We start from the raw sequence: 21,175 nt of genomic DNA on the forward strand, positions 1-21,175 counted from the left end.
GGTAATGCTTCCAGTAAGCAATCCCCTAATCTTAAATCATCTTCAATAATTAAATTTTCAATTCCTGCATCAATCACACCATCTCAAGCAACACTATTAGTAGAATCAGAAATTTGAACAACTACATCATCATCACAAATAATTCTAGAAAAATCCTGCGAAGAAATGGAAGTAGGGTCAGGCCTGACAAGCGCTCCACAATCTATCTCCTCACTGGAGTTTTGCATTTGTAACTGATTGATGGACGATGCAATCTGATCCAATTGACTTTGAATATTCTGTATCCTTGCAAATTGTTGCTCTTGATGCTCTCTCATTTGTTGCATAACTTCATTAAATTTCCACATTGATTCTTCAATTTGTTCTTGTACATCCTCACACTGATATTCAGGCGCATAAATCTCATATTGAGGCTGATAATAATAACTCTCCATCCCACCTCCAAAATACGGATAATATGGATCCATGGTCAAATAGAATTTCCTGTTCTTACACAACAACTAGCAAATAAAATCAGAAGATTCAGGAACAAATAAAATCAAACACATGGATATATAAACATAAAAGCACTCAAAACAACAAATTTTTTAAGTTTTAAAAAATAAAGAACAATCCTAAGATTATCAAACATTGCATATAACGTGTTCCCCGGTAACGGCGCCAAAATTTGATGGTCGAATCTGTCACATCCACTAATCAAATTGTACAAATGTATATTTCACTGAACCCCTTAATTAAACAATAATGTTGTAGTAACGAGCCCAGGATCGCTCTCGAGGAACCAACAGTATGATGTAATTTAGGATTGTATTTTTATTCCTATTTTTGGGGTTTTAAACATATAAATGGAATTGGGGGTTTAAAAGTTTTAAATCTAAATCTAACAGAGGAAAAACACAGCAATTAAGAAATTAATCTAAAGCAAGAGTGAAACATAACTATGTGCCAATGAACAAATATTACGCATTGTCACACTACATTGTGATAAATCCATCAACACACTTAAACCTAATTTAGCAAGATGTAAAGCAAGATGTAACGAACACCAATCCAAGCAAGATGAAATTCCGAGACTCAAATAAATCTGATCTAAAGCAAGATGTAAACCTAATTTAGCACTTAAACACTAAACAATTAACCAAGCATAAATAAAACTTAAACTAAGCTTCAACAAGGAAAGAAATACTAACTACTTGCATAAAAATATAACGAACATTAAAAGAAATCTGTCTAAGCTATAAAATAGTAAGAAAAAGAACTAAAATGAAATAAAATGGTAAACCAATCCATTCTCACAATCAATTCCACAAGTTCCACACTCAAGCCGTCACACAAGAGTGTCAAAGTCGAAACCACCGAACTTTGGACCTCAATGGATCGTCTCAGCTGCGTATCAGCTCAAGGTTCAACAACACCGACGGACCACCCCCGACGAGCTGAAACAACCCTAAACCCAAGAAAATGCCGAAAATCTAGAAATCTGTCATCCTTGACCTCTGAATCTGGAATGAGAGCTACGGATTACGAATTGTGGTCGGATGAAGCTCAACAACGCCGGAGGACCACCGGTTAGCGTTTCTGATGGGAATCGGAGCTTGGATTTGGAGGACCACCTCCAAATCTGAGGTGAACAGAGGTATCGAAGAAATGGAGATTGCGCTGGAGGGAACACCCAAATCGGTTCCAGAGAATCGGGATGAAGCTGCTGGGACGTCCTTCATCGACGTTGAAGCTCGGGAGAATGATCGGAGAAGAGAAAGGGGCCGAAATCCGGAGAAAACCGCGCCGGGACAAAGCTACTGAGCATAACCTCCCTCATGTCTTGGTCATTTACACTAATGACTAGTAGCCATCCGAGATTTATCTCATTCGTCTTGACCTAGCTAGGGACGGGTTGACGGGGACGATGGGGACGAACGAATCACCTTTTGCCACATAAGAGATAAACAAAACCAATACATGTTACTTATTTTCCCTCATAATACGAAAAACAATGAGTCGTAAAGGTTTGGATTCATCAGATAAGCTAGAGAGTCTTATCTACGAAGAAGGAATTATTTAAGTAGAGAAGAAACAGAAGCGGAATATCGGAAACAGAGAGTTCATTGCCCGTGCTGCGAACTACGTCAGGCGCGGAGAATTGGCGAGCAACGGCGGCAGCACCATCATGGTGAGCATGCCCAGCGTCAACACCAGGTAGCACTCCAACAGTTTTTCATGTTCTGCCGTGAAGGAGGAAGAGGAGGAGGACATGGCCGGCAGCGACGCCTCCACCTGGTTGACAGCGTGGATGATGAGGATGGAGAATTTGACACTAAGAACATCCATAGTCGTGGATATTTTCAAAGAGCTCCTTCAATACTATGTCAACGCCAGTAAAAATCTCTCTATTTTTTTCCACTGTAAAAAAAAAAATCTCTCAATAATTTCATCGTCCACTACAAGACAAAAGATCTATTATGAATATCATTATAAATTAATTTTAAACAATGGCTTCTCAGATACATTTTTGTATTTTTTTGGGATGCAAGTAAATATTGGTTCATATTCCGTAATGAACCTTTATTCTTTTGCCATCTAGCAGTAGTTTGGTCGATTTTATTGTTTTCTCCTCTTACGTTATTCTTTTGGCAATTTATTTATGCTCTCATCCTTTTTCAAACTTTCTGATCTCTCCCAATTCATTTAAATCTATTACGTGTTTCTCTTGAATGATCATATCCTCAAACTCGAATTGTATCTTTCTCTGCTATTTCTTCCTTCTTTTTGGTTATCTTAGTCCCTTTTTCATTTTCAATGTTTGTATAACGCAGATAAAGTTGGCTGCAAGCAAGATGTCAAAATCTAGGGCTTTGGATCTCGCTTAGGAGTGGGATGCAAGATCAAGAAGGAAAACGTTCAATGTTGCCTAACAGTATATATTGCTCTATTCATTTTAAGCTTTATAATTAGGATCAGTTCTTTCTTTAATTTAAGGGCACAATAATGATCGTGTTTGATTAAATAGCATAGATATGTATTTTAATTTCAACCTTCAAACACAAATATAGATCGTTAGCTAGAGGATCAAAGAGTTGGGAGTCTCGCTCCAACTTTGATTAAACTTGATGGATAAAACTATTACTTTCACATCATCCATATGATTCTTGTTAGCTCTGCTTCAACGAACCTAAGCAGTGCACCCTCTCACCATAGTAGGACATAATAATGGAATTAGGTTTCCATATTTCAATTATCCCTGTTTAAATATCCATTTTTTCTTAATTATCTGAATATTTTGGAAGTATTTCCATCAGAGGTAAGTGTCAAGCAGCATTAACCAACTCTCTGGATCGCTTTCTCTACATTGGTTGATCGAATAAGCAGGAGTCTGGATTCATTATACTTTAGCCGTTTTGCCTTTCTAAAGTTTATATATAACCATGATCAATGGTGAAATAGTTAGCTTCTATATTCTCTGATATTTTAATTCATTTAACTTTAATTAATTTAAAAGATATTTTTCTTTTGACATCTTGTGGTAGTCTCTAGTCCTATAGACGTCATGTTTAACCAGATAGCATTTATGCATTTTTCTTAGCTTAATTTTTTTTCTTTGACTATGTTGACTGATAATCAAAATTAGTGTCGTTAAAATCTTGGTTTCAAATGTTAACTAAAGTCTCTCTCACTTTAAATTGGTAAGTAGACTCGAGGATCGATTCGCAAAGACTTTACAGTGCTATTAATTCATCAATCTGATTTATTTCACAACTGCTATGGAGTTTCCCTTGATAATGCAAAATCAATTTGGCTAGATATTCCTACCCGCATTTAAGTTTCCACAATCAACATTTTTAAAAGATGAATGATTATTAAAACCAAGTTCTGGAAGCATCTATTTAACCAAAAACATTACTCATGAAATTCTGCTTAAAACTGAAATTGAATCTGATGAATTAAAACCAGAAGAAACAAATTAAAATCACATAGTAATTACAAAACTCTAATTCAAAGTCAAATGAAACCAAGAGTAGAAGTTTTGCATCTAAGATCAGATTATTACCAACAACCAAAAGCAAGGATAAGATGATCCACGATATTAAACCAAAATGACACAAGTGGAACTAACAAAATTCTTACGAAGAAAGGAACCGAATTGAATCTGAAGAAAGGAAATAGAGTATAGATCTAATGAGCTGGGATCCCCCAAGCACTCACAAAGTTAGGAAACATACAACCAAACTCTCATGAAGTATTCTGATCCAGATCTGGATTGTAACTAACCCAGCCCTTCCAACTCCAGATCTGGAAAACGAGTCTCAGTGAATCTGCATTTTCTCTTCTGGATCAGTGGCGACTGCAGGAGAGTGTTGAAGATGAGCTCCACCCTCTAATCCGTTCTCCCGTTTCTTCCTTTCCCAGAGAAAAATCACCGATCCCCCTTTTCTACAGCTTCCCTCTCTAATTTATAGTGTTTCCGGAACTTAGATCTCTTGTACGGTCCAGATCCTCCAAAACTCGAATCCCACGGTCCAGAAACTCCACAGCTTGAATCTGAATGAAAACCTCCTCTTCAATATTCTACAAAGATTAATTAAAATTGTCAACAAAATACCCCGTACTTGCATTTCCATATCATAATTCCAAATAACGACTAGAGTTATTAAACATAATGAAAATGCACTTAAAACTTGATAAAAGAACAAGATTCCGAAGAGAACAATTAAAAATGATTAACCACAAATAAACTCTATCAAATTCCCCCACACTTGCTTTTGACCGTCCCGGCAAATCAAAATGACTCCGAAAAAAACTCAATATCACTTCTTTAAGCCATACTGACAATGTATTAAAGAATGTAAAAAGTAATTATCTATGTCCATCAATCTAATCAAACATTCAAGTCCTACAACCTTCATAGTTCAATCAGTAAAATGGGTTCAGATACTCAAATAATCGAGAACAATTCATCCTTCCCGGTTGAGAATTAATCTCCAACACTCTCCTAATCTAATTCTGAAGTAGAGTTCCACTCTATGCTACTTGCACACTTCACTACCATAAGCTTGCCTTTTTCCTTATTCTCCACTGCTCTGATATAACAAAACATGAATCAAAAAGATTTTAACAATGAAATTGAAGTCAAAAGGGTAATTGAAATTGTATTAGACACTGATTGTAGACCATGAAGATAAGGAAGAAATAGTAGTGCTGGGAACTATCTTTGATAAATTCCTACTTGTTCTTTTACCACTCCAATTACTAAAAACATCATTCCTCTATCAACTAACTCTTCCACTTAAGGATTTTGTTAAGTAACCAAGATTCGTGATCAAGCTTTCCGTTCCCATTCAACAACCCATAAAATTCAAATCCAGATATCCAACTTCCTGAATAATATCATCTGAAATATACAAACTCAATGAAGTTTAAACTTCCTAAATGACTAAATGAATAAATTCAACTTGTAATCTCCTTGCACCTCCAATCTTGGTTCTTCATAATAACCCAATCCTCTTGTTTAGTTTTCACTTTCCAACTTACTTTGTATAGAAGAATCCTTCATCTGTTTCCAAACATTCAACTGTGAGTTAAATCACATTCTTTGTCAACAAAACAAGAATTCCCTGAACTGAATCCAAAATTTAAATTCAAAATTGGAATAGTACAAGATTGCAACAACTAAAATTTCCCAGCAGTTCTTGTTATAAAGCTTCACTGTTTAATTCTCTACCTCCTGGAACTAGAAATTATCACTAGAATGTCCAAATTAATACAATGAAGAACTTTATTGAACATCCAATTCCCAGCCTACAAGACAATATACATTCCAGAATTCATTCAAGAACTCTTCTTGTCCAATTATAGTTTTCCTTTTCCTTCTCAAGTAGTTTGCATAATATCACCCAAGTTAGCTGCACAAACTATATAGCTTCAAAGAATTCCAAGTCCAGATTTCCAGAAAAATATAATGAAATGATTACCCATTCTAACTAACTACCATATCCAAAATATTTGACCAAGTTGATTACAGAAATTTCCAGAATTCAAAGATTTTTTTTTTTTTTTTTTTTTTGAAACTGGACTAAGAAAAACTTAATCCCTTGGTCAAAACTTAAATCTCTTCCAGTTTACTACAATAGCACCTCTTCCAACTCAATATTTCTCTAAAGTTCACTGCTCAAAATTCCAGCTTAATTCTCTTGGTAACAAAACTCCACTTCTTACAGAAATCAACTACAACGGCTTAAAGTCAGCAAAAATCCATGCATTTCCTACACATTTGCATCACATGCACCTCCCCCCACACTTAGAATGTTGTTCGTCTCAAACAAAGAAACTCATCAAAAACAATCCCAGCACACTAAAGAAATGTATAGAAGAATAAGAAAATAGAAGATAAAGTAGAAAGAGACCAAGAACAGAAAATCTTTCATCATCCTCATGCTTAATGTATAACAATTGCAATTTTGAAAAGGAACAAGGCAAATTCTAGAGATCCATGTTGAAGTGCATATCACACAAAATTAATTAGATAGGCCACCAGAATGATCCTCACTAGGTATTAAATGAACTCAACTACTCAAGTTAAAATCCACCATCTTATCCATTGAACTCATGAAGTTATCCAACAAGATATGTAAAGAATTTAGCACTGATGAATCATATATAAAACCCTTTACAAATCCAAAACAAGAATCATCAGTACTACTTAAAGAAACAATTTATTTGCACAAAATGAAATCAAAAACGATTAAACTACAAAAAACCAAAACAATTGCAAACTAACAGAATTAAAAGGAAAGACACACAAACCACACTTCCCTTTTTTCTCAAGATATATATGCAGCTTCTTCAAAATACAATTTCTCTTGAATCCTCCCTCAGCACCTTCAAAGAACACTTTGAGACGATGTCCATTCACCTTGAAAACTCTCCCAGTAGAAATTTCCTGAATCTCAACAACACCATAAGGAAACACATTAGTAACACAATAAGGTCCCTCCCATCTAGACTTCAACTTACCCCGTATCAATTTAAGTCTAGAATTAAATAACAAAACCTTGTCTCCCTTATGGAATTCCTTTCTCAATGTCTGTTTATCATGAAAAGCTTTTGTTTTTTCTTTGTAAATTCGGGAACTCTCATAAGCCTCTAACCTAAGCTCCTCAAGCTCTTGCAACTGTAACTTCCTCTCACCACCAGCCTCTCCCAGATTCATGTTACAAGATTTCACAACCCAATATGCTCTATGCTCCACCTCAACCGGCAAGTGACAAGCCTTTCCAAAAACGATTCGATATGGAGACATCCCAATAGGTGTTTTGTAAGCTGTTCGATAAGCCCAAAGAGCATCATCAAGTCTCCTGCTCCAATCCTTCCTATCCGGTTTTATTGTCTTTTCAAGAATTTGCTTAATCTCCCTATTAGAAACTTTGGCTTGACCATTTGTTTGTGGGTGATAAGAAGTAGAAACCCTATGAACCACACCATACTTACTCATGAGTGTCCTCATATGCTTATTACAAAAATGAGATCCTTGGTCACTAATAATAGCTCTAGGCAATCCAAATCTGCAAAATAAATGGGACCTAACAAAGTTCACAACAACAAAATAAATGGGACCTAACAAAGTTCACAACAACAGAAGAATCGTCAGTTCTGGTGGGAATGGCCTCCACCCATTTTGACACATAATCAACAGCTAATAAAATGTAAACAAAACCAAATGAAATAGGCAAAGGACCCATGAAATCAATACCCCATACATCAAAAATTTCACAAAACAAAATAGGTTGTTGAGGCATTTCATGTCTACGTCCTATATTCCCCATCTTTTGGCAATTCTCACAAGTCCGATGAAACTCAAAAGCATCCCTGAATAGAGTGGGCCAATACAATCCTGAATCTAAAACTTTCCTAGCTGTACGTTGAGGCCCAAAATGCCCCCCACACGCAAGTGAATGACAAAAGGAAAGTATAGATTGAAATTCATCATCAGATACACATCTCCTTATCACTTGATCACTACCAAATTTCCAAAGGTAAGGGTCATCCCACACATAATACTTTGCATCACTCTTAAGTTTATCACATTGAATTCTTGAAAAATGCACAGGAAAGACACCAGCAACCAAATAATTGACAAGATCAGCATACCATGGCAACCTACCTTGTAGCCGGAAAAGATGTTCATCAGGAAATACATCTACAATTGGTATAGTATCCATATCACTACCAATCCTACTCAAATGGTCCGCCACCAAGTTCTCTTTCCCACTCCTATCTCGTATTTCAATGTCAAATTCTTGAAGTAGGAGCATCCAACGAATCAATCGAGGCTTTGCATCTTTTTTCTTGAGAAGAAACTTGAGAGCTGCATGATCAGAAAAAACAACAACATGAGAACAAAGAAGATAAGACCGAAATTTATCCAAAGCAAAAACAATAGCTAAAAGCTCTTTCTCAGTTGTTGTATAGTTGCTTTGAGCAGAATCCAATGTTTTTGATGCATAGCTAATAACATGAGGCGCTCCATTAACCCTTTGAGCTAGAACCGCTCCAACTGCAAAATTAGAAGCGTCACACATAAGTTCAAAAGGTAACAACCAATTAGGGGCACACATAATAGGAGAAGAAATAAGAGCTTCCCTGAGTCTATCAAAAGCTTCCTTGCATTTTTCATCAAACACAAACTCTACATCCTTCTGCAACAACCGTGACAAAGGTAAAGCAATAATACTAAAATCTTTGATAAATCTTCTATAAAAACCTGCATGCCCAAGAAAAGAACGAACCTCCCGCACACATGTGGGATATGATAAAGCAACAATCACACTAATCTTAGCTGGATCCACCTCAATACCTTTTTCAGAAACAATATGACCCAAAACTATACCATGCTGAACCATGAAATGACACTTTTCAAAATTCAAAACCAAATTCTTTTCTACACATCTATGCAAAACACAAGACAAACTATCCAAACATGCATCAAATGAAGAACCGTAAACAGTAAAATCGTCCATAAAAACTTCCATGCAATGCTCAAGAAGATCCGCAAAGATACTTACCATGCACCTTTGAAATGTACCTGGGGCATTACACAGTCCAAACGGCATCCTTCTATAAGCGAAAGTCCCAAAAGGACATGTAAAAGTGGTCTTCTCTTGATCCTCAGGTGCTATGCAAATCTAAAAATATCCTGAATATCCATCCAAAAAACAATAATGTGTCTTCCCCGCCAACCTCTCCAACATTTGATCAATAAAGGGTAATGGAAAATGATCCTTCCTTGTTGATTGATCAAGTCTCCTATAATCAATGCACACTCTCCAACTATTTTGTACCCTTGTAGGAATCAATTCATTGCCCTCATTTGCCACCACAGTAATTCCCGATTTCTTAGGCACCACTTGCACCGGACTTACCCACTTGTTGTCCGAAATAGGATAGATAATCCCAGCTTGCAGCAACTTAACAACTTCTTTTTTAACTACATCGAGAATAATTGGGTTAAGTCTCCTTTGTGGTTGTCGCACAGGTTTAGCATCTTCTTCCAACAAAATCCTATGTGTACAAATAGAAGAACTAATCCCTGTTAAATCTGCGAGAGTCCACCCAATCGCCTTTTGATTATGCCTCAAAACATTCAACAATCTCTCCTCCTGTACAGCATCAAGATTTTTAGAAATAATGACTGGTAGTTGTTCATCCTTCCTTAAATAAGCATATTTCAAATGGCTCGGAAGAACTTTCAACTCCAACTTTGGTGGCTGCAAAACAGAAGGAAGTGCCTTTCCAGATTCAACCTCAACTACACAGACTCCCTCACAGTTCTTTGTCTCTGAAACAGAAACATACTGATCCGAACTGTCACTGCATTCTGTACTCAGATCACCCCCAGAGTTATTAAAAAGAGCAACACATTCCAGTAAGTAACCATCTAACCTATCTTCCAGTTCATCAAATAACTCTATACTCAACAAAGAGTGATCCTCTACTGGATATTTCATAGCATCCAAAATGTTATACTGAACTATAGTTTCACCAAATTCCATTGACAGAGTTCCAGCATGAACATCAATTTTAGTCTTTGCTGTCTTCAAAAATGGTCTTCCCAAAATAATTGGCACATGACTTGATAAGGTATCACCCTCCATATCTAAAACATAGAAATCTGCAGGGAAAATCAATTCCTTAACCTTAACCAACACATCTTCAATCACTCCTACTGGATGAGCAAAACTTCGATTTGCCAATTGGATCACAACCCCTGTTGGCTGAAGAGGACCAATTCCAAGAGCCTGAAACACTGATTTCGGCATTACATTAATGGATGCCCCAAGATCCACCATAGCATCTTCAAAACAGTTTTCTCCAATTTTACACGGAATAGTAAAAACTCCCGGATCCCTGCATTTTTGCGGCATAGCCTGAAATAATGCAGAAACACTTTCCCCTGCACTAACCAGCTCATCACCCTTAAGCTTCTTCTTATTAACACATAGATCCTTCAGAAATTTTGCATACTTTGGAATGTGTTTGATTGCTTTCAGTAGAGGGATGTTTACTTCTACTCTACTAAAAATTTCCATCATCTCTTGAAATTCTCTAGACTTTTCGATAACCTTACCCTTCCCAGGTTTTACCAACCTTTGAGGAAATGGTAACTGAATCTCTGTCTGCTTCTGTTCCACCACTGGAATCTGCACTGCAACGGATTTAGGAACAGAACCAAATTTAATCTGCAAATCTGAATCCAAATCTCTTGAACGCTCAGCTGAATCTTCCTGTTTATTCTTAGAAACATTTTTTCCATTCCGTAGAGTGATAGCACTCACATTTCCTCTTGGATTTGGAATAGTTTGGGAAGGCAGCTGGCTTGAGGTCTGTAACTGAGTTTGTCCCTGTGCAGACACCAATTGACTCACTTGTCTTTCAATGTTCTGTAATGCCGCATCAGTCCTCTGTTGTTGCTGAATTGAATGAGTACACTGCAATGAAAGCTATTGTTGATGAAGCATCATTTGCTGCATAATCTCTTTCATGTCTTGTACTGAAAAATCAGTTTGAGTTGAGGGAAAAGACTTCCTTGGCTGCTGAAATGATGGAACAGGTTGCTGAAACTACTGAAATGGTTGTATTCTGTTCGGAACTGTGCTATTGTAAAACCCTGGTGGTCTCTGATTTCCTGAAAAATTGTTATTCTGAATTTGTTGTGGGAAAGGCTGCTGAGAAGCTGAAATATTTCCATACCTAAGATTTGGATGATCTCTCCATCCTGGATTATAAGTAGGTGACATAGGATCGTACTTAATTGGTTGATTACTTTGCTGAAATTGTGGATGATTAGGGAAGACGCTAGCTGCTGCTACGGATTGCTCAGCTGCTGAATTGAATCCATCTGATTGCAAACTGGGACAAGTATCTGTTGAATGCCAACTACTGGCACAGAATCCACATATTTTTATTGCCTGCACAGGCTCCACAACTTGATGTTGAAATTGTTGATTCCCTGTCATCTGAGCTACTGCCAACTCAATTCTATTCAACATTTCCTCTAATCTACTCTCAATTCTACTCTGTCCTGGATGTAAAATCTGGGCTTCATGAACACTCCTTGCTACCATAGGTCTTGTACCAAATTGCTGGTAATTTGCTGCCATAGTTTCTATCAACTCCCTAGCATCATTAGGTGTCTTATTCACCAAAGCTCCTCCACTAGCAGCATCTATCATGCTCCTATCCATGAGTAATAACCCTTCATAGAAATATTGAATTAACAATTGATCACTTATTTGATGTTGTAGACAGCTTGCGCATAACCTTTTAAATCTTTCCCAATATTCATGAAGTGTTTCCCCAGTAGCTTGCTGAATTCCACAAATACTTTTCCTAATCGATGCTGTTCTAGATGCAGGAAAAAATTTATCCAGAAATACTCTCCTCATATCACTCCAACAAGTAATAGTCCCTGAAGGTAAATAGGATAGCCAGTCTTTAGCTGCATCAGCCAAAGAAAATGGAAATGCTCTCAGTTTAATATCCTCCTCTGAAATTCCCTGAGGTTTCATTGTAGAGCATACCACATGGAATTCCTGTAGGTGTCGATTTGGATCCTCACCTGAATGTCCATGAAATTTAGGCAACAAGTGTATAATACCTGATCTTAATTCAAAATCAACTTCTAACTCAGGATACTCAATGCAAAGAGGTTGATGTGAACCATCAGGAGCTGCCAACTCCCTCAGTGTACTGCCATGACCAAGTACCATTCTTCTTGAAGGATCTGTAGACATAGAGCTAGAAATAGAAGACTGTCCTTTCCGAGCTCTATGTAATATATGGAAACTCCTTTCAATTTCTGAATCAAGCTGAACCAAATCTTGTTTGTTTTTCCTGGTCATCAACTGTGCTCTACTCTATCAACTGAAACATCAGATAACAAAATACTAGAGAGTAGATATCAAACTAAGAATTAACAACCACCATTAGGTCCCCGGCAACGGCGCCAAATTTGATAACCAAAATTAGTGTCGTTAAAATCTTGGTTTCAAATGTTAACTAAAGTCTCTCTCACTCTAAATTGGTAAGTAGACTTCAGGATCGATTCGCAAAGACTTCACAGTGCTATTAATTCATCAATCTGATTTATTTCACAACTGCTATGGAGTTTCCCTTGATAATGCAAAATCAATTTGGCTAGATATTCCTACCCGCATTTAAGTTTCCACGATCAACATTTTTAAAAGATGAATGATTATTAAAACCAAGTTCTGGAAGCATCTATTTAACCAAAAACATTACTCATGAAATTCTGCTTAAAACTGAAATTGAATTTGATGAATTAAAACCAGAAGAAACAAATTAAAATCACATAGTAATTACAAAACTCTAATTCAAAGTCAAATGGAACCAAGAGTAGAAGTTTTGCATCTAAGATCAGATTATTACCAACAACCAAAAGCAAGGATAAGATGATCCACGATATTAAACCAAAATGACACAAGTGGAACTAACAAAATTCTTACGAAGAAAGGAACCGAATTGAATCTGAAGAAAGGAAATAGAGTATAGATCTAATGAGCTGGGATCCCCCAAGCACTCACAAAGTTAGGAAACATATAACCAAACTCTCATGAAGTATTCTGATCCAGATCTGGATTGTAACTAACCCAGCCCTTCCAACTCCAGATCTGGAAAACGAGTCTCAGTGAATCTGCATTTTCTCTTCTGGATCAGTGGCGACTGCAGGAGAGTGTTGAAGATGAGCTCCACCCTCCAATCCGTTCTCCCGTTTCTCCCTTTCCCAGAGAAAAATCACCGATCCCCCTTTTCTACAGCTTCCCTCTCTAATTTATAGTGTTTCCGGAACTTAGATCTCTTGTACGGTCCAGATCCTCCAAAACTCGAATCCCACGGTCCAAAAACTCCACAGCTTGAATCTGAATGAAAACCTCCTCTTCAATATTCTACAAAGATTAATTAAAATTGTCAACAAAATACCCCGTACTTGCATTTCCATATCATAATTCCAAATAACGACTAGAGTTATTAAACATAATGAAAATGCACTTAAAACTTGATAAAAGAACAAGATTCCGAAGAGAACAATTAAAAATGATTAACCACAAATAAACTCTATCATTGACCTTGTTAATCTTGTTTCAAATAGATTAAGGTCATAATTTCATTGACATTCTTTCTCTTGCACAATCATATGAATGATTTCTTCTACACATGATCATCCTATATACAATTAATTACAATGGAAACAAATATCTTGATTCATACAGTGATCTTTTTTATAGATCCTTTCACCAACGATGACATCTTCGTTAGAACCATGAATGAAAGAGTTCAAGGAAGCATGAAGGCTTTTTGAGGAAATTAGTGTTATGCATTTTGAAAGGAGCTCTTTGCCTCCATCTGGGCCTGAGACCCAATGTCAATTGACTGGAATGAGGAGGAAGATAATAATTCTCCATACCAGACTGGAGAACTTGGAGTTGCTTCTTTCAAAGCTTCCTAGCTTACGACCAATGTAAGTGTTTGCTGCTCCTTTTAGTGTTATATTATTCTAAAATGATACTGTATTTTTTTTTATTTAGAACTTTGGTTCTCTTCCTCTCTTTCATTTAGTGTAGGTAATTTAGGAACTATGCAAACTCTCTCCAAAAATAACTTCTAACCTAGGATGCAATTCTTTGGAAGGGACAAAGAGATTGCTTTTCTTTTCTTTTTTTTCCCTTTGGAAGAATATATATGATGATAAAGATCTTTTATTTATCTTTTTATTGAATGATGTGTTGTATCTGCTCATTTGCAGGTTTCTTCTCTGTATGCTGCTACATTATTTACGGTCATTGTTTTGTTTAATTGTAATATAATTTGCTTGATACTATCTATCTTGTGCAAGTCAAAGGTTGCATTTTTTTCCCTCACAGGGCATTGTTAAAGGATCTTGGGAACTAAATTGCTTTACTTTATTCAGTATGAACTCCGTTTTATCCATTTATTGTTTTTTGGCATATTTCCTATTTTTTGTGCATCCTAATTGCCTTCTTAATCCAGAAAGGATAAGGGAACAAGGGAAAAAAAAAAATCAAGGTAGATAATATATTTTTTTATTTAGAATATATTTTGATTCAAATTGTATATTGATTTTTATTTTGTGCATCATATGTATTTCAATATATTAGGAAAGGAATGAAAAAATTAAGTTGCTAGAAAGCACAAGATAATGCATCAGACCATTGGAAGGACATCTTTCGCTCAAGTGCAATACAAATTGATAATTCTTTTTATTCATCTTATAATTCTATGCAAATTTTAGTATCCCCAAACTTTCTAAATGGTAGAGTTTATCTTTTACACAATAACCTCAAGAAAATTTCCAGTTTTCTTTCTAAATGTCTATTGCATGGTACATTAATATTCATTAGATTGGGATGAACTTGAATGTTTGCAGGAAAAAGAAAAGAGTCGTCCTCCATCACCAGGCTTGCTTTACTCATTCCCATGGAAGCCCCTCAAAATGTTGTAGCAAAAAAATAGCCTTGGAGGAACGATAGTCTAGTCTTATCAAGCTGATATAATTTTAATTTTTCATTAAAATATTATTAATATTTTTATATTTATCATATTATAATTTTAAATAAATATGAATTATATTTGCAGTTAACAGCAAGTGAAGATTACTATTAGATGAATACAAAATGATATTTTATATCTTCTGGTTTGGTATAATATTTCATCGTTATCATTATTTTTATTAACTTTTTGTCTGTAATATTATTTTATTTCACTAATACAAATATATTCATTATATTTTATAGGTGATGGGTACTTGGATTTTTGTGAATTAATATGACGGTTGAAGATGATTTGGCTAGATGAGTTTTTATTGTATAAGATTTTGTTAGTTTAAAATTTAATATTTTGAGTGTAGTGTGTAATTATTTTTGGATGTAAAAAACTTGTCATTAGTTTGCATTTGTATCTGACTCAAATATTTGTTTGGATGAATTTAGATTATCTATTTGCACTTTAAATTATATTTTATAATTTTTTCTATTCTAAATGGTGGATGAATTATGATGATATGTAAAATTGAATTCATATTATATATTCTAAATAAATATTAATGATCATTTTATAATTATTATAATGACATTAATAACATTCATTAATGTCATTATGGATTGATTAAAGTGACATATAAATGATCATATAAATTATATTTACTAACACTTTTTAGCTTATAAAAAACATAAATATCATAATAAATGAGTTTAGTTGACATTTAACTTTGTCATTGTTACGATGATAACATGACATATATAAATGTCCTTAAAAAACATTCCTAACATTATAGAGTGTCATTATATCTTTAAATTGTGACACTTTTGATGTTAGTATTGATATTATATAATGATGTTATAAAATGTCAAGAAATTGAAAATGGTCTAAAATGACATCACTTTATAAGACGTTTTTAGTAGATGTCATCAAAATATTAGTGCCACCATAAATATACAATAAAGACATTTATATGTGTCATGATAGACTAATTTTCTTGTAGTGGTCCCACATTTAATTTCTTCTCAACCTACTTATTATGTATACATTATTTTTTAAATAACAAATATAAAAAATAATTTAAAAAAAGACAACGATGACGGAGCAGCTCCGCATTTGCAGAGCCGCCCGTCGCTTGATGGGATGCGGAGCCGCTCCGTCGCTTGATGGGAGGGAGGTTCCTCCCTCAAGCTACGTTACTAGTGGGAGCTCCGAGCTCCCACTGGTGATGCTCTAAGAAGCCGAGAAAACTGCGAACTATGGGCCTTAGCGGATGTTGAAATAAATTTGATTTTAGATAAAAATAATAAATTAATATGGAATTAGCGGATAGATATAATAAATGAGGTGGATAGAGATAGAATGGATGAGATGGTAAGAAAAGAGATTTTCTGGACCGCCTATCCTGATCTGCTCTTGGACCAAGACAGGTGGATAAGTGGGAGGTGATGACCCCCACCATGTTAAACATGTGGGAGACATCAAATCCCACAAATAATCCAAATGCTGGACCTGAGGATCCTATCCTGAGATGATAATTATGATAAGAATAAGAGTTTTATAGAGATAGAATAATTAAAGAAAAAAAAATCTAGATTCAATATATATGAGATTAATGTTTATCCAATAATGAATGAAATAAGTTAGAGTTTATTTGTTTTATTCTCCTTTTTCAATATATTGCATTTTTCACCCAGAAGTTTTTTATTTTTTATTTTCATAATTCTTCTTCCAATAGCGGAGCCCGTCCATGAGTCTGATCGGAGGGAGATGATTGAACGCCAGAAACAGAGAGTTCATCGCCCGTGCTGCTAATCGCATGAGGTGCAGAGAATTGGCAATCAATGGTGGCACCAGCATGGTGAAGAAGCCCATCGTCCACACCAAGTAGTACGCTAACAGTTGTTCATGTTCCACCGTGAAGGAGGAGGAGGACATGGTCGGCGGCGTGGATGATGAGGAAGGAGTACCTGACGACAATTAAGAAGCCGAAGAAACTGAGTCTTCTCCCAGGGAGAGCAAGTCAGCCGGCGATTGGAATAGCAGGAAGATCGGTGCCGTCCATGAATCTGATGGGCTAATGATCAGTAAATGATAACGAAGGCGAAAGTAGAGGAATATGACTTGGTGAATGAATTGAGCTTTGCGAACTATTTAAAGAGGAAAAAATAAGGACATAGCAAGCAGACACGATAAACTAGAGTTAGAGACACAATCAACTATAGTTAAGAGTCACTAAAAGAAAATCTATTGAAAGAGGAACCATTAAGGGGCTCGGAACTATACTTGAGACATAATAAACTATAGTTAGAGACTGGATGAAAATCCATTGAATGAGCAAAAAACAAAGGGCTCGGAACTATAGTTGAGACACAATAAACTATAGTTAGAGACCATATCTGAGAATCTACATATTTACATATTGAAAGAGAAAAATATATATAGGACTCGGAACTATAGTTGAAACAACAATAAACTATAGTTAGAGACCCTAGATGACAATCTATATTGATACGGCGGTTACTATGGACCCTAGACGTAGGTCAAAGTCTAGAAGGTCAATTGGTAAAATGGTCAAAATCAAGAGTCAGTCAACCTGCTAAGCAATCAACAGAACCGATAGCTCACCGACTGGACTCTATATTTTGTTGGGCCTCGAGTCCTGATCTCCTTACACAAGTGAAGCTTGAGGCAGATAGATAGCTCACCCGACCAAACCCCATAGCCAGTCGGGCCTTGAGTCCTGACCTCCAATCTCCGTACACAAGAGAAGCTTGAGGTAGACCGAGAGCTCACCCCATCGGACTTCATGGTCGGTTAGGTCTCGAGTCTCGATCTCCGATCTCCTTAAACCTAGGCGGATTGAAGGCTCACTCGATCGGGCCTTCGGGCCAATCGGGCTTCATGTCCCAATCTTTGTCATATGGACAAGGATACACTTGAGTCAAATGAAAAGGCCAAATGAAGGCTAAGTCGCCGATTATACTCAGCGAAGCTGAGCTGATGACTTATGCGACTAATTGTCGGTCGGATTATAGTGGGGCCTCGATTGTCAGGATAAGAAAGCCTATTGTGGGTTTTATGGTCCAATGGTCTCTTATTCATTTTTGATATTTTATATCACGGAGGAATTCTGCAGACAAAATGTACTTTCAACATTTTTAGTCTGTCAAATCACATAGATTTACGGGTTCATTTTAGAAAAATTATCAGAGTCATTTTATAATTTATCCTTTTTCAAAAATACTTTGAAATTAATATATAGACACAACAACACTATACAATATACATCCATGATTTTGCTCACCGGACTACTGCTTCTCCCAATTTATAATTTATTTAACACATCAAATTAATCAGTTGCGTGTTGAAATTATGTAACATTGTAACTGGTCCCAATTGCGGTTGTTCATATCTCCAATTATATATAGCAATAGTCAGTTCAGTTGCACATATATAATTGCGGTTGTTCATTTGTTGAGATACATGAATTCCTATTTGAAATCTGAATTGGGAGCTGCTTATCTATCTATCTCTTAATTTTAAAAGAATATGACTTACTCTTCTTTTCTTTGACTGTTATTTAGTCTTGAATCTTTGCTTTGATCTTCTTTAAAAAATGGGTGTAGGAGAATCTCAAGCAATATCCTTCTGTAAACCTGTTTGCCCTTTTGTGTTCATCTTCGTTTTTTGCTTTTGCAGTTTTGCGTCAAAAAGGAGCAGCTGATGCCTCGGTGGTACTAATTAAAAAGGATCAATAAAAATTTTATGTGTTCCAGCCATAGTATGGATGGTCAAGTCACTAGTCAACGAAAGGACTGATGTGTGCACTCTCTAGAAATCATCGGTGAAAAAGATGAAAGTACCTGAAAAGCACTTCAATAGAGAGTTAGAATGACATTGATAAAGGATCCCATTTCGATACTCAAAGTTAAGATTTGCTTGAGGTATAAAAATAAAAAATTAAGAAGCAGGAGAAAGAGAGAGTTCGGTGGAGCCTAAGAGAGTTCAGAATCCTTTGCACTTATTTTCTCTAGGATTTATATAACTATCAGAAGAACATCTCTACGTCAGACGTTGCATTCTCATTTATTATCCTCGTATGAGCCAGTGAAGGAGACCGGATCCGATAACCAATAATTGTTTCTCTATTCACCAAGTGCCACATGTTTGAAGGAGAACATCCGGGAGACCAAATATGACAACCACTTAACCACCTCTCAATTCAATCGGTGTTACATGTTCCGGAATATTCACAGTCGTTATCCACATCTTCTGGAAAAAAATGGCCTCATCAATGAGGCAGTTCAGCTGCCTCCTTATCCACACACCCTCACGTGTTTTCAGTGGGCCAACATAAGGTGTGGGCATGATCCGAATATGAGGAAATGAAATCGATGTTGAGTGACCTTGAAGATAAATAAAATCGAGGTCAAAGCAGGGAGGATTTCCGAATTTGAGACCGAGACATGTATGAGGTCAACGACTGCGACTGAGACAGATATGATGTCAGGATCTAAGGCTGAGACATGACTGATGTCAGCAATTAAGGTCGAGACAAGGGGGATGTTGTCAACTGAGACTGAGGCATGGAGGAATTTAGGAATGTAAACGAGCCGAGCTTTGGGGGGTTAAAGTTTGTTTGATAAGGTAACCGAGTCAAGCCAAGCCGAGCTTAAAATGAAGAAAGCTTTTGAAATGATTGTTTAAACTTGACTTGATTTATTTTTTATGAGCATGAGTTTGTTTGGAGCTTGGCTTGAGTTTGATTTGTTTGGATGTTATCGAGCTCTTAATTCAAGCTTGGTTTGAGCTTGGTTTGACCTTATTTTGTTTAGATATTATCGAGCTGTCAAATCAAACTTATTTGATTGTTTAAAACTTTTAGTTATTTGATTGGTACATTGATCTTGATAATTCAAACTTATTTATTCATTTTATTATTTATTTTATTCTATTTTATTATTTATTTAGCATATTGAAAAGAGTTTTATTAATAAATATGGTTTGTGAACATTGTTCATGAATATTATTCATAAACGTTAACAAGCTGAACACATATGTGTTCAAGCTTGTTTGTTTAATTTAACTAACAATTCAAACTGGTTTGTTTAATTAAGCTTGTGTATATTGAACAAACATAAATAATCTCTTACCAAGGCGAACACCAAGCTTGTTTATGAATGTTTGGTTCATTTACAATTCAATAGAGAATGTCAGGCTCTAAGGTCGATATTGAGTGACCTTGAGGATAGACGAAATCGAGATCGAAGTAGGGACAATGTCGGGATATGAGGCCGAGACCAAGATGATATCAGCGACTAAGGCTGAGATAGGGATGATGCCGAAATATGAGGATGAGTCATGGATGATGTCGATGATTGGGGCCGAGACAAGGGCGATGCTAGCGACTGAGACTGAGACATGAAGGATGTCGGGATTTGAGGCTAAGACATAGATGATATTAAGATTCGATGCTAGGGCATGAATGGTACTGGGATATGAGGTTGCGATATGGAGAATATCTGCGACTGAGACCAAGACAGGGACGATGTTAGCAACTGAGATTTAGGTACGAAGGATGTCAGAATCTGAGGCTGAGATATGGATGATGTTGAAATCCGAAGACTTGGGCATGAATGGTATTGGGATATGAAATCGAGACAAGGATGAAGTCGGGGTCTAAGATCGAGACATAATATCTAACTTGTCCTTGATCAAACTTAAATCTTTGGGATAAATATATTGAACGAGTTCGATTAGACTCAAGTTCCATCTGGGCCGATTCTGATTCCTTTTGAATCACATTTGACTTATCTTTATTTTAACTAATAGCTCAGTGCACCTTTTAACCGTATTGGACACGTGGAGACCGTAGGATTTCATCACATAATTAAGAATATTACTCCAACCAAACTATTTTAAAATTTGTACATAATAAATATTTTACAAAAAAAAAAGATGTCTTCACGAACCATTAATCCAACTCAAATAATAACAACAATAATAAGTTTTCTAAGTTCTCAAGAATATAGAATGTGAACGCTTACAAATCAAAAATAATTAATTATTAAATTAAAAGAAAAAGGTGTAAAAGCAGCAGCGCAAT

The 21,175-nt window shown here is 36.0% G+C and overlaps 1 long non-coding RNA gene across 1 annotated transcript; it reads right to left on the minus strand.

Annotated features, from left to right (window-relative positions):
- Positions 1-3,996: 3,996 nt before the first annotated feature.
- Positions 3,997-8,359, minus strand: LOC122043162. Its single transcript, XR_006129454.1, has 2 exons — positions 8,156-8,359; positions 3,997-6,934 (listed from the first exon to the last, which is right to left on the minus strand). It is a non-coding gene; the product is annotated as an uncharacterized LOC122043162 (long non-coding RNA).
- Positions 8,360-21,175: the final 12,816 nt, after the last annotated feature.

This window comes from Zingiber officinale, chromosome 2A, assembly GCF_018446385.1.
Source record: "Zingiber officinale cultivar Zhangliang chromosome 2A, Zo_v1.1, whole genome shotgun sequence".
Taxonomy (NCBI): domain Eukaryota; kingdom Viridiplantae; phylum Streptophyta; class Magnoliopsida; order Zingiberales; family Zingiberaceae; genus Zingiber; species Zingiber officinale.